Genomic DNA, 16,535 nt, shown 5'->3' with positions numbered 1-16,535 from the left:
AGATTTGTTGGATCTCTACATGAGGCTCTTAGAATATCATTGAAAACTTAAAGCATGCCTTAAAATTTTCGTTTTAAAGGTTATAAAATTCATCAAGTTTTTCATTATTCCGAATTAAGTTTCCTATTTTACTTATTAAAAATTAAGGACAAATTAGGAACACAGCAAATTTTGCTCAAGCATGAAAGTATTCATGAAAACACAATTACACATTGCCCAATATTTTGCTTGAAACTATGTAACTAAAACTTATATTTTTATGTTGTAGTATAGGTTATCAAATCAAGATTTTCGCTTGAAATGTTTAAAGTTTTCACGTGTTTGAGTTTCAATCATTAATGAAGGACATTTTTATTCGGTTTTCTAGCTTTATTTTATCTGCTTAAGTTCGTCTGCATTACTAGTTAAGAATATAACTCTTTAATATCGATTTTTCGGAAGTAATGTAAGAGATTTTCTGGTTGAACAATGGAAAGAAATTTCATAATATTAAAATTATTATTAATACGTAGTAACATTTTTGAAGATGCTTTGAAATTTTAGAAGGTCATAGTAATCTATGGAAGTATTTATTTAAAAGACATGTCTTAATTTTAAAAGTAGCTCTTTCATAAATAGAAATAGTCACATCAGTTTAAAAAATTCAAGATGATTAAATGTAAAACAAAACATAAGTTTTCCGAGAATACGATTATTTTTACGTCGTAAATTCAGTTAGATTTACCAGAATTCTATGCAGGTACGCGTCAAGTATTTATAAAAACCATACAACAATTACTTTTTTTTCTTTGTAATTTTGTTTACGAAAGACATTTCAAATCATATTAAGACTGAAAAGTTATCTTGCTAATTTTACATTTCCAATAACACCAAAGTACACACATGTGTATTGCTAGAGAAGGATATAAATTTCTTACCTTTAAATTTGTTGTCAACCAGAACTCTTTGTGGCACATTGCTATGATTTTTATTTGCATTATCCATTCAGATTATACTCAATCATTCTGTCCTCCAAATTTAAATTGTCAAATAACACGAAAGCAAAGCCTTGAAACGTCAAAATTTGTTTTGTCAAGATGGCAACGGCCTGTGATTAGCAGGAAGCACCGCCCACCGGCCGCTAGTCAGGCTGGGCAAGAGGTGGCCCAGCCCCTTTGTGTGTCTACACGTGATTGTATTGTTTATTATTGTGCATTTTTCAATATATATAAATGTAAAGATAATAGCCAATGTAAAGAACAATTGAGTGAATGAATGTATGTGATGTTTATATAGTAATTACATTTTCATCCTTTTATCTATGTTTGTCGTTTGGCCGGAGACATTTGGCTGCTTCCTGTTTTTTTTCTTTTGCTAAATAAATCATACTTTACAACTTAATCATTTTTGTTGCATATGGTAAAAATTCAAATACATGCATAATGTATAATTTTTCCGTCTCAAAGCATCTAATTTTCACGGGGCTTTTGGGAAAATATAATTATAGGGTCATGGCAGGTTGTTTCGTTGCTCTTAAGGTTTTTGGTCTCTGAGTACTAAATGCTACTAAAGAAATAAATAAATATATGTATCTATCTATCTATCTATATATATATATATATATATATATATATATATATATATATATATATATATATATATATATATATATATATATATATATATATATATATATATATATATATATATATATATATATATATATATATATATATATATATATATATATATATATGCTATCTTTATAAACATCGCGTCTACATATACTAAATCGGATGTGCGCTACTGAATGAGACCACTCAAAGTACCACCTGGTGAAAAACTGAGAAGTTAACTTTCATATCTTGAAAACGCTGCGATATAGTGAATTACGAAATTGTAGAGCGTTATCGATTCAGTATAAAATGTCAACTCATTGACATGGCTGTGAAAAATAGAAGAGTTAAAACGTGCATTTGGTTTTCGTGATTTCATGTAACATTCACGCATTTACGTTCCTGTGACGTCACAAAATTTGGATTGAAGGAGAAATAATAATCTTCCGGGTAAAACATGACACCGAACTGTCAAATAAACGTACATTGTTTCAGTATGTTATTCTTTTTTCTATCTCAGATCATTTCTCAAGCAACAGTGTAGGAACCCCCCCCCCCCCCCTTTCCAAAAAAAAAAAAAAAAAAAAATCGCGTTTTAGCGTTCTATTCTCTCCATTGATATTCACACGGTGTCTTTTCGTACTAAATCGATGATGTTCTACAACTTTGTAAATCACTTCTTTAATTTTTCTCAATCCGTTTTCACGATAGAAATTCGAACTCCGCAATTTTTAACCAGGTGTTACTGTGAGCAGCATCATTCGGTAACGCATCTCCAATTTACTACATTTAGACGCCACTTTGGTTAAGATAGCAGCAGCCATTCCGAAATTAAAAGGGGGGCGAGGAAACGTAATGGGCACATTGTATAATGCCACCAAATAAGCGTACACTAGGAATTTAGGCTTAAATCCATGAAAAAGAATTTGTTTTTCTTTTAAAAAAGTTTTTAAAAAAATGCAATTTTTCCAGAATTGAAAATAGGTTTCCTAGTAAATAAGTAAGTAAATTTATGTAAAATACTGTAGAATGCAGTTCTCTGAAGTATATACAATAGCTTCAACCCTTGACATTTGAAAATTACAATTAGTTTCATAAACTGCTTAAAAAATGGATTGCTTTCAAAACTACCTATACAGCATAACTAGAACTCAGGGAATAAAATAAGAGGCAGTAGTGATACGTTCGTGATATCTTCGCTATGATTCCCCCCCCCCGCTCAAAGTATATGCTTATGCATTTCAATGCCGGCAGTATAAAGTAAATGTTCATCTGCATTTATAAGCAAGGAATGAAATTGTTATTGCCACTTCTCAACATATTTATATGAAGTAGAATTTTCATCTATGATGGTATCGAAGAAGAATTTGATTGTTTCACTAATTCGTCTTAGTTGAAACACGCAGTTAAAAAGTTACTTGAAGAAGATGTGCAACAATTTTTTTTATTGACATTTTGCACCAAAAATTAGATTTAATTTTGTAGTAAAAAGCAGTGATTTGGACTCGGAGTCGGACTGATTTTGGGGTAAAGGAGCCGGAGTCACTAAAAAACATGCCACTTCCGGGCTTCTTTTTTTTTTCTTAAATTTTAGACTCTCCTTGCATTTTTTAAATCATGTTTTCATGCGACAGCCCTACTAATAAGAAAATAACAGCCATTAGGAATCAGCATCAAACTTACTGTAATAACTACATCTTCCGACCCACTAGTTTGCTGGTTTTTATAACTTTCTTTTACTAATATCAACCATTAGCAAATGGTTTTGTTGCCTAATCTTTTCTTAGTAATATTTTTCAAATAAAAATAATAATATTTTTCTTTACTTCGATCTCAGTAATAAAATAGTAAAAGAGAACCTATCCCTTGTAGCCCGGGTGGAAACTTCTGAGGGGACGGTGAATCAGTTTTGATACGAAAACGCGAATCCAAACGCTCTAATAAAATATTACAACAAATGGTTTTTAAAACTAAAGTATTTGATTTCTTGATTACAACATCAATAATTGCAGTTTGTCTTAAAATCTTTTTTTAAGTTTAATTCTGTAGTAGCCAGTAACGTTTAAATTAAAAATTGAGAGAAGACGGAATATAAATATAGTAAAAAGTGTTTCGTACGAAGCGATATACCGCCGCATTTTGTGCAAAACTTGCTCCAGACACATTTGTGCCCGGTCTCTCCACGCAGTATAGTGCCCTATTTTCGTTGAAATTGTATAGATGAAATATAATTTTAGATTCATTGTGGAAAAATTTCAGAATTAAAGTATTCATATTTCTTTATGAAATTTTAAATTAATTTGGGGTGTCACCATCCAGATGAATTTCCTCTTTGGTGAACTGCCCCTTCTCAAGAAAGGTTTCTCTCAAGATACAGCTTTCAAAAATTGAAAGCACACAGTTTAATCACTATCTATTTGTTAAACGTTACGGGAGCAAAACGATCCTATTCACTCACAAAAAAAAAAAAAAAAAAATGGAGCATTTGAGTAATCTCTCTTTAAAAACCGCAACTTTTGTAAAATTTGATTTTCAAATTGAAGGTTGTATTCAACTTAGGTTTACAATAAAACGAGACTCGAATATTTCAAGTGGAATTATATCTCAATCTCTGTTTAGGGTTTTTTTTTTTTAAAGTCGGAGTAGGAAGTTTCAAAATCCAGGAGTCGGAGTCGACCATTTTTCCCCCGACACCGCAGCCCTGATGACAATAGGACTTATTTTTATACAAAAATAAAAATAAATAAAAATAAAAGAAAATAAACAGGGTGTGTCGTAAAGCCACAGGATAGAAGTGAAACATTTGTACTACAGGAAAACATTTTAGTTATTCATCAATCATTCTGAATAGCATAGGTAGCGTTTGTCATTCATTTATTTCCATAAAATCATGTACATATGTACCACTATGCATCGTCTTCTTCGTTCTTAAGAAATTATTGTTTCCGTTCGCATACTAATATTGTTGCTCTGCGCATTCTGATTGATAATTACTGTCCAACCACGGATTGTATAGAATTTTCAAACGTCCAGATAAGACGAATCTATCTGAATGAGGGGGAAAAGCAAAAGTTTGATGCTGTTGTAGTGGTGGTGGTTATGTCAGAGGTAGTATATTCACTACATAACTCGGTTTTTGTTGATCACTGTTTAATACACATATTTTGACGTTCACTCTTCCAGTGACAATCTTGCTCTGACTGCCAGTGTTGATTCTCAGTTAGCCTTGTGGGAGTTCAAGTGGTTGCGCAATTGGGGTTTCCATAGTTGCGCAATTGGGATTTCTCCTTTTGCATGAACTGGTCTGATGAATTTATGGGTTTGAATTTATGGGTTTCCCATATTATTATGGGAATGTTATTCCGCTCATTTGAATGAGACTCTGCTTCTGCAAAAACTAGCATCGCTAAAAAATAATAGATTCATTCATTTCCAGCTGTAAAACGGATGTTTGTCTTTCCATACAATCCGTGGTCAGACAGTACAGTGGCTCAATCGCCATAACGCTAAGCCTCGATTATAAGGCCGGGACTCGTTGGACCCTGGACCGAGTCCCGGCCAAGACCTTTGAGGCATATTCACTACAAAATTATATATTTTGAAAAAGAAAATTTATCATAAACAACGTGAACACTAAACAATGCTCGAAATGCGCATATTTATTTATTGATACAGTCGAACTCGTTTATAACAAGTGTGAAACGACCACGATATTAGCTCGTTACAGCCGAGTGCTCGTAAAAAACTGGTTCGCCCAAAGCTCCTAAGAGTCAGAACATACTTATTTTGGTTTTCCGATTTCAGTATAGTTCCAAAAAAGTAGGTTATTTTGCTTTGAACTGCCTTATTGCGTCTCGCTTGCGGTAGGGTCGTTCCACGTCAAATCAACCACAAAAATGGGATTTTAACACCCACCGTCTCGGAATTTGATCAAACTTGGTATACTTCATCCCTTTATGGTTACAAGCAACCCCCTAATTTTTTTTCTTTCAGTATCAATGCGTTTTGATTTTACAGCCTTTTGAAATTTGGAGATTTTACATTTTTTGTCATTTTCGAGACACTCAAACTGAGATGTTGTTTACGAAAAAAATTATTTCTTGGTAACTAATGCTATATTCTTTTTGAAAATTTTTACACAAAATAGAAAGACTTTGAACATGTTGATAAAAAATATTTTAATAATCTTAGTTTGCACAAATTTTTTTTAAAAAATTAGAAAATTGAAATTTTGAATTTTTTTTTCAAAAAAAGATGTTGGCAAAAAACTGAATTTCAACAAAAGGGTCAGTTTTAAAAATCACGATTTTTTAAAGAAATTATCATGAGTATGTACTCTAACTTATCCAATGAAAAACATTAGGGGACTTTAAGGGATTCTGCCTCCCCCCCATTCTGGAAAAAAAGCATAAAACATCATACAATCTCTTCCATATTTTTAAAAACAGAATTGTCAACAATTATGACAAAAATTCAAATATAATGTGTTGAATATGGAACTCAAATATAAAAAAAATATACTTAGGCTTTTTTTTTATATTTGAAATAGTTTAAAATTTGTCAAATCAACCACAAAAATGGGATTTCAACACCTACCATCTAGATTTTGATGAAACTTGGTATACTTCCTTATTTTGTAGTTAAAAGCAACCCCTTAGTTTCTTTTGTTTCAATCTCAATGTATTTTAATTTATAGACTTTTGAAATTTTTCGATTTTGCATTTTTTTGTCATTTTCAAAGACAAACTGAGCTGTTGTTAATGGGTAAAAAAAATGTTTCTCAGCAACTAATAATATTACCTTCTTGAAAATTTTCATAAAAAATGTTAAGATTTTGAATATTTTTATAAAAAATATTATAATAATCTTAGTTTATACAAAGAATTTTTTAAAAATCAGAAAGTTAAACATTTTGATTTTTTTTTTTTTTTGGTCAAAAAAACCCATTGTGGAGATTCTAAATTTTTAACATCAGGGTCAGTTTTAAAAATCATGATTTAAAGAGAAAATGATCATGAGTATGTGCTTTAACTTTTCCTATGAAAAAAGTTATGAGTCTTTTAGGGATTCTGTCCCCTCCCCCCTAGAAACAACGAAAGCATCATAGAGACAAGTTTTTCCATGTCTTTGAAACAAGAGTTCCCAGCAATTATATAAAAAATTTAAATATAAAGTGTGTTAAATATTGAACTCAAACATATAAATTTAATATTCAAGCTATTTTTTTATTTGAAATAGTTAAAAATTATTACAATTATTTGAAAATAAGATATCATGAAATTCAAAAGTTGCAGACAACAATATCTGCATATGGATTACTGCATTTTAGTCCAGACAAGTTAAAACAAAAGTAAATTCTTAACACCAATTCATAATCATACAGTTACTAGTACTTTCAGGATCCACCTCCCCCCCCTTACATTTGAGAGAAATTGCTATCGTGGAACTGCTTTTCCATTATAGTTTTACTGCTGTATAATGACAAATTCATCCTTTTAATTCCTTGAAATTACATTTAACACCCCTTAAAAATTAATGGCCTGATTGTTTAGTAATAATATGACTAAATGAAGTAGATTACCTTTCCCCCTCCCCTCAAAGCAAATGAAGAAATAAATTAGTATTTATGCACCTCTCGTATTCAATGGATTTTTATATTTTTTAATGACAATTGGAAAACAAATTATTATTTGCATGGAATTTTTTTTGTCCAGATTTCCCCCCCCCCCCCTAGCTTAATGACATAACTCGCAACTTTTCCTCAACTTACTGGGGTTCCAAAATTTTGTATCACTTATGCTTATTAATGCTTAACATTCACATTATGAAAATTAATTCCAGTAAATGAATTTTCTATTATTTTTGTTTTCTTTCTTTTAAAAACAATAATGGATTTGAATATCTTGTGAGGAATAAATACATAATTGTTGAAAAGAGATAAAAGCTTCTTGTTAGTCAGGTCTGCTAAAAAAACAAGTCCTGCTCACACTTGTTTAGAAAACAAGTAATGGTGCCTTCTTTCTCTACACGCCTCCCATGGAGTACATTTTATCCTACCCTATCAGAATTGCACTAACAGCACAGAGTGGTTGCTGACTCCCCTGGATAAAAGATAGAATTCTCAGAAAGAACTTTTCTAAAATTTTGAGAAAAGGTCAATATGAAAGAATGAATTGAACTAGAATAACAATTAGATGTTGACTTATACACTGTTAAAACTACAGGTTGCGTTTGGCACCTTTCAGGGGTGAAACGCTTGTTCACCAGCGACACCCAATACGGAGCCGGAATGGCACCTCTTACTAGGGCGAAAAATGGGCACCTTTTAAAAGACAGACAGCGCGGGGGAAAAGAAGGAACCTTCGGAGAGAAAAATGGCACCCTCACTGATTTCTACAGTAGATCCTCTTCCCCCTCCCCCTATTAGTACAGTAAAATTAGACCAAAAAATGGCCAAACCCAAACATCCAAAAAAAAAAGGTGAAACCTGTTGCAAATTACTTCTTACCCTTCCAGCAAGAAGGGGTAAAAAGTCCCAGCACTTTGCGCGTCGGGTTTTGGGGGGAAGGGGGGGGGACGAAATAATCCTCTATTTAAATAAAAATAATTTCTATTACTTAAAAAAAATTCTCAAACCTCGCAAAAACCACTCTATAATAGTAAAACAATAAACTCTCACAGAAAAAAAATCTAATTAACAGGGGTGCACAGGCGGGGGGGGGGGGGGGAATGGGGAGTGGTCCATAAAGCAGCTTTGCGTCATTGGAATTTTTAAGGCAGTTTTTTCAAGGGGTATTTCTTTCTTTTTTGAGGACTTTTATTCTGGATGGGTACTCCGTCACACTTAAGGGGTGCGCCATCGCTTTGAGGGGGGGGGGATAACCCTGAATTTACATTCTAAAATCAACTATTGCACTGAAGTTTACGAAAAAATTTCCCTGACTTAAACTTTTCCGAAGTACAAAATGCCTCACAATGATATGGTAATGTCAGAATGATAATTCTAAAAGATCTAAGCGAGCTCAGTAATCAAATTATTTGTGACTGGAGTTATTAAATTGTTTAGAGCGCTGGAAAACAAAATTCCTGTGCAGCATAAAAAAAGTCCAAATTGACCAAAGTTTCCCTACTTCTTCTTGATTAACTTACTTCAACTTTTCTACAATCTTTTGCCATCACCGTACGGGTGGGACAAACCGGAATTGCCAATTGTGAGACGGGCAATGCTGCAATTCTGCACCCTCTAAGTCGGTGGGGGTTCTCATTTGCAAACACCAAGCTACCTCTCTTTTACGCACCTGGTTATGTGAATTATGCTAAATATGCGGACATATACTTGCAACACTATCTGAAACCTTTCAGTACATTATGCGATAAAAAAAATTTTGATCACATCAAACATCAGCTAAAACATCAGCTATCCAAAGATCTAACGCAGTGACAAATTCAGGTGGTCTAGAACCTGTAGTGATTCAACGATAGAACAAGTCTTGATGAGAGCAATGAACAATAGAATGCTAAATATTTACACTTTTAGCTCTCAGTTTAGAAATCACAATCCGTTTCTAAAGCCCCCAGAAATTTCTTCCCTCTCAAGTTGGTAGTGGTATTGCTCGCTGATGATAAGGTGAGTTGCGATGAGACCTTTAACGTTCGGGTAGTAACATCAAAGAAAATTGAAGGCAAACAATTTTGTAGCATTTCTTTGTAAAGGAGGTAAGCAGTTATGTCTTTAGCTTCTGTTACGAGAGTAGTTACTATCTGTAAAGATGTGTAAGTCCAAACTATCTTTTACACCGAATGGTATGAACAGTAAAGATGGAATAACAAATTGCTAAAAACTTCTGGTACGAGTTATGCGCTGATCCTCCATCAGTATTCGATGAATCCGGTTTCAGAAGGAAAGAAATCCTGTATCGTTAAAGTGCTATTATCTGAAGCAAAAGGTTCATCCAACATCACATAACGAACAACTGGTGTCATATATGAGGCAGTAAGGCAAAGGGATGTAAGTGGACATTTTCAAGTTTTGAATAAAACGCGTTTAAATATAAGATTCTAGGTAGGCTTTCATTGACTTTCTTTTCTAAATCATGCTGTATAGAAGCAACTACCAGGTCTACTAGTACCATTTCTTGCCCCAAGATAGAGGAGAGGTTCACCAACTATTTGCACTGGTTATCTCCAAATATTTAATTTTGCCACTTACATCCCTTTGCTTCTCAATGCCTCATATGTAATAGATGGAAGATACCTGTTTAATCATATTTTTGGTAATGATATGTAAGCTTCAAGGAAATGTGCCAGCAATGCAGTGTATAGGGCACTTGTAAGTATGGGAAAGCTGGTGTCATTTTGATGGGTGCAAAGAAAGCACCACAGAAATATAATCTGCGTCCTATTACAACAGCCAAGCCTCCTGCTCTAGAAGACTTTCTGCGTCTCAAATCTTGTGCTTGCTCTGAGGGGTTCATTGGATATAATGAATGTTAGAAAAGTCTGAAAGTGGACTGAAGTGCTCAATTATATGCACAAACTGTGTTAGACATAGCTGCAACAATAACGATTTTACTGAGTATCTAGATTCCAAAAACCATCTTGATAACAAAGACTTTTTGTTACAAGCTTAGGAGAAATCATTTGAAAGCAAAAAACAGCTCAGCGTAATTTTTCTGGCCATTTAATCAAATGTGCACCATCAGAGGAGGTGGGGGGGGATGGATAATATTTTAGTATATAATTTCATTTTGGGAGGTGAGCTACTGTTCTTATGGGGTGGACAGAACTGATTTAATGCGTTTTAGATTCGCATGAAATAATACTTCTACTTGAAATAAAAGGGGGGGGGGTGAGTATTTATTTTATTCGGCGGAGGGGGGTGTGCTGTATCTTTGAGAGGAGGTGCACCATCGCTCTTGGAGGATGGACACACTTGATTTCTAACTTTAACTTAGCATAAAATAATGTTTCCATATGAAATGTATGGAGGGGGGTTTGGGGGGTGCTGCTTCGTTTTACGGGGATAGGGGGGCTCTGTAGCATTGGTGGATTATGTCATCCCTTTTGGGGGGTCAAACACCTTTAATTTCATGCATTTAAATTTAGTATAACATAATAATCTCACTTTAAATTTACTCTAAAAATTCTGGAAAAATACCCAAAACAGCAATTTTTAAATGCCCCCCATTCCAAAACCCGACGCACAATGGGGTGGGACTTTTTGCCTGTTCTTATTGGGAGGGTAATAAACAATTTGCACCAGGTTTACCTTTTTTTTTTTGGATGTTTGGGTCCGACCCCTATTTTTACTGTACTATATTGTGTGCGTTTTTGAATATTATTGTGTTCTATTTATTGTTTGGGTTTATGATAGACGAAGTCTTTGTACTTTTTTCACATTGAATTCATTTTGGATTAAAACTTGTCATATAAGGCATTTGATCACATTTCAGACTTTCCAACATAATATAGAAGTGTTCATGACTTCAATTCCTCTATCTGAGTTCTAACTCTCATAAAAACCCTTGGATTGCTCAGTGGTTTTAAATGATTTTGACATTTACTATAGCATGATACTAAAAAATAAGAGTGTAGGCATTTATGGATTATTTACAAGCACAGCCAAAAATATTCAGTTATATTACAATCACGGAAAAATCAAATCGTTTCATAAAATGCAGGCGTTCAAAATATTTTAATCAAGAGTAACATATTGATACGTATTATATAGTTCGACATTTGAATATCCTATTTGAACATAAGTAATCTAAAAAAGCACTTTTTTTCTTTGTTAAATAGAACTTTTTTGACATTAAAAATCAAAACAAATTTTTAGCATCCTACATAATGAAAAGCATTGGAAACAGAAATTAGAGAGAGAAAAAAATAAACGCGTCTAGACACTGCATTCGATTTTTGAAATAACACCAACGAAATATTTTCACGTAATGAGTCATGGCATGAAACACACAGTGAGATTTCTTTTCAAAGCTTTTTTTTTTCTTTGCTACGTCTACGCAGATATTTCATTGAGAAGATAAAGACATTTAGTGTATCTGCTGTAGCCGTTAGTTACATCATTGAATTTTCATCCCGGTTACTTATTAATTATTTCGTATTGCTAACAATAAACAATTTTGGGGAAAATCCGTGAGACCGCAGACGTGACAAGCAATGAACACCATATATTAGTATACGTGATAAAAAAAAGCCATACATCACTATGTTAAAACGGTTAACTATATAAGCAGTACTCAATTTACTTTGTTGAAACACAACTCTGAAAACACTAAAAGCCTGTTGGAAAGCCTTAAATGTTATACCATGATTAAATGCCTGTACTTACGCAAGGTTTTGAAGGTTTGTCCCAGAAATGTGGAATTTTAATCCAGTATAATTGTCTATTCAAATGTGAAAATTTAATGTACCAACAACTACGTTGCAGCATCGTCGTCCGCCATTAAAGTGGCTGAATTGAACTTATGCCGGAGTGCACAGCGCATGTGCGAGCGAGGCACCTTTGCGGAGGAAAAGAGTCGCTATTGGCTACTGCGTGAGCTGATGGCCCTTCATTACGTTCTTTCATCCACTGAGGTGCTAAAAGATATCGAAACAATATTTCCTAGCCTCTGTGGCACCCTGTGGCTCCGTCTTTGCACCCTACGGCAGAAAATCGCACCCAGCTGGCACCTTTGGTTATAACAGTGTAGGAGTTCTAGCAAAATGTGTGTCAAGCTAGAAAGCTTTTCAACCATTGAAGTTAGCATTGGGCAGACCCTAAGAAAAATAAATGTCGAGTTACCTGGATTATCAGTGTGTCCAGTTACTGAAGTTTCACTGTATTTAAACTGGAATTATACATAACGTTTATAAATCATTTGTAGAAAATAAAAAGTGGCTTAAAACGAGGCCTTCGAGATAGGAAGGCCATCCAACTAGCAAATGACGTCATCGTTTGTCGATCCACAATGATATTGGGAAGTGAGCACTTCGATTAATATTTTGGTTAAATAAAACTATTTGGTTTATTTATTATTGACTTCTGTTATTTTAGTAGCATTACAAGTTCTACTTTTTCATTTGAAAACATAAAAAGGAACCGATAATCATACATTAAAAAATACACTGAGCTTAATTCATTATATTTAACATAAAAACATTTATAAGTATTACAAAGTATTCAAATAACTAAACACGATTTTATTTTACAATCATGTTAAAACAAAGTGATAAATAAACACAGTTTTATTTTTCATTGGAAATTGTTTTTTAACTAATCGTATTTTAACTACTCGTATATTGTATTGAAACATTAAGTCTTAAGAAGTATTCAAATAAATAAATGAACTTTCATTTTACAATTACATCAAAACAAAAAATAATATTACTATTGTATTTGAATAAGAATTAAATGAAATTTTAAAAAATAAATAAACATTTTTACTTAAGAAAACGGGAAACATGACTGCAATATGTTTCAAAGACATAACATCAAATTAAAGTACATAATACCATATTATTAATGTTAACTTAGCTGAGCAAATTTATGCTTTTCAAAAGACGTGAATGCTTGGGTGCCATCCCCCAAAGTAGACGGTGCCCTACCCCCTTCAATTATGAAAACTTCAAAAAAAAAAAAAAACCCAAAACATCTCCATCTCCCTTAAAATTTCAAGGGCACAGTTATTTATAACTACAGCCGTTGAAAAGCTATCATTACTATGAGACTATGATTCCGACCCCCCCCCCCCTTCGGTGGACACTCTCGAAAAATTACACAGGAATTCAACTTGAAAAACGTTAATTAAAGAATGCATAATACAACATCATGAATACTGTATGTTGTACATCCAAAAAATGTATTCAATATCTAAACAGCCTTTTTTTTTTTTTTTGGAATTCGGCTACTTTTCCATTTTCAGCTTTTTCTGCTGCTAATGATTCTTGTGTGTGGGGGGGGGGGCTTTAATAGTTCATCATTTTAGGCTTTTGAAAAATTATTTTAAAAAGCATTAATTGATGACAAAGTAACCTTTTTCAAAAAACTTTTCATAGAATGACCATTTTAGCAACTTTCTTTAATACTTAAAACCTCATATATGTTAAATTTAGATCAACATTTTGCTGAGTATGCTCTAATAGGAAATCAATGTGACAGTTTTGTGAGAGGGGGAAGGGAGGGGATAACAAGAAGTGTGACATCACGCGTTGTTTATAACAATATGCTCATGTTGAACAGCGTTACATGTAACAAGGAGGAGGGGGGGGGGAATTTGTTCAAAAGTTTGCATAATACTTTATAGACAGCCCCTTAATTCAATTTATGTTACAGTTTCAGAGTTCCTGAAAGCTTATTAACAGAAAACCCAAGGAGTTCAAAAAATATGTAGTTCAAGATATTTTGCCCTTTTTAAGCATAAACAAGCAAGCACAGAGCATTTGGCAAAAACACGTTGTGTATCCACTGCTCAAAACTAATCTTTCGCAAGCCCAGAAATTATGAATACCGTTAACTTAACCACAATGTGTGCATAAATATCATAAAACTTAAAGACAACAGTGAAAAAAACCGTATATATTTTTTTTAATTTACGCACAGAACCAGCTTGTTTGAATAACATTGCAGGGGCGTAGTTGGGGGGAAATGTTTGAGTATCGGACCCACGACCTCCGGCGTTCAAATCTAATCTTCTATCTCAGCCCATCAAGGAATGTTTTTTGATCAAAATAACACATGCTAGCGTATGAAACAATTTAATCGAAACGGAAAATATAAGATTAGTTCTGTTAAAAGCCTGTTTCAATAAACTTGTTTACATATTAACTGAATATCAACACCAAGTTACGTTGCTTCTGATAGCAACAAGTATATTTGCAGAAAATTTTGACATATGTATATTGTCAGCTTGGAAAATCCATTTCGAATAAATGCGTGTACAAAGTTGAAAAAATAAAGAAATAAAAAGTTGCAAGTTAACCGTTTCAAATATTAAAGCAGTATACTAAAATTACAAATTACAGACAAAGATATCAGAAAGGAAACTGACAATTGTTCGTGTAATGGAGGAAAACGTAAGTAATCTTAACTGCATAAAATGTAAATTTGTTTATCGGAGAAAAGTACTTACCTCCGAACCTTAAAATTTATTCCATGAGACGCCCAGCTTTTTTCTTCACATGCAGGTTGTTCGGAAGCGGAAATCGCTGACTCAAATTCACTCAGCAGACACTTATATTATATATATATTTTTTAATTTCCTCTACATTCCGGTACGTGGAAAGGATGAGATAAATCCAACAGTATTGTATTCAAAAATGTGCAGCCGAAGTTAATATTTCCTATTTCATCTATTTCAAACAGACCAAGAAGCACTATTGTTTAACTGGTAGACTGCACTGCTTTCAAAGTTTCGCGCCAAGTTCAAAGATCGACTACTGGTGGCGTAACGAAGCGGGGGGGGGGGGGAGGGGAGTTGTCTGGCCTGTTATCACGTGGGTCTCGCTTAAAAGAACATACTGCCCTTGATAAAACTAATGCAGCAGTTGAAAGAGGGATCAAGAAAAAGAAAGTGTATTTTAAATAAAAAGTAGTTACCAATCTCACAGTCATAATATAAACAACTAACTATAAACGTAAACCATACAGTTTGCTGATCAGCTGTCATCTAATATCAGCTGTTCCTTTTTGGGGGCTAGTAAAGCAACCAAAGTTAGGGAGGTGACAGGCAAATATATTAAAAAGAAAACAAAACATCTAAAAAAATTACTAGTGAAGTGTAAAATAAAAATACCTGTCATTTGTACAAATGCCAGGTTATTAGGATCCATTTATGATCATAGAAACACTCAAGATAACAAAACACACTTTTAGGGTCAAATGAGATCATGGGCGCCCATATGCAAAGTCGCAAGGGGGGGGGCTCAAATATTTTCCCCGTGTTTTAGCTGGATATTTTCCCCGTAGAAAACAATTTCAGGACAGATTAGAGTCATTAAAATTAGACATTTTTAATAACTTATTCATTAAAAGGGGTGGAGAAGAAATATTTTTACATTTGTGCAAAGAAAAAAGTACTAAAAGCAAGGAAGTTCTAATTTGAAAAGGGGGGTTCAAGCCCCCCCCTTGCCCCCCTATATGGGTGGTCTTGAATGAGATTGTTGCAAAGCCTTAATTATAAACATTTTGGGCAATGGTAACCATTTTAAACTCATACCCAATAAATTGCTATGTTAAACCAAATCCAAGTTTCAGTTTGATATTGCATTCGATTAATGAATCAAGTTAAAAGCTCTGAGCTGGTATTTATAGGATTTTTAATACTTTGTATAAACTGCCTAATTATAAATTAGAATTAGATAAAAAGTTTTAATTTCTATGTTGCCCTAAGTTTAACAATAATTTTTAGCATGCATAAATTGCTGTAGGAAAATTTCGAATTTTGCGGTATCTTATTTTTATTGTTTATTATTAATTATTTACAATTCAAAAAAATCTTGAGTATTTAAATGTTTACATTTAAGTTCAAACACCAATGTATTTCAATATTTAAATTTTCTTTAATACAATTATTAACTTAGCTTGTAATATTGTGATCAACTTTTTTTCATTAATAAAAATAAGGGGCAGGGGTGCAGAATCCCTCAAAGTCCCCTAAAGATTTTTATTTTATATGTTAGCACACATGTTAATGATCATTAAAAAAAATATATAAAATATTTTAATTTATACCCTCATGCCAAAATTTTAAAATTTTGACTATCATTTTTTTATTGAAAAAATTTAAAATTTTTCAGGTTGTTAATTTTTTTTAATTGCTGAATATAAATTTAAATTTTTGACATATTTTTTTCTGAAATACTTGAAATCTTAATATTTAATATAAAAATTTTCCAAACTTTTTTATCTTTAGTTATTGAGAAATAATTTTTTTTGCAAACAGC

The sequence above is a fragment of the Uloborus diversus genome, chromosome 5, assembly GCF_026930045.1.
Source record: "Uloborus diversus isolate 005 chromosome 5, Udiv.v.3.1, whole genome shotgun sequence".
Lineage (NCBI taxonomy): Eukaryota > Metazoa > Arthropoda > Arachnida > Araneae > Uloboridae > Uloborus > Uloborus diversus.
Note: the sequence above shows the minus strand (reverse complement) of the source record.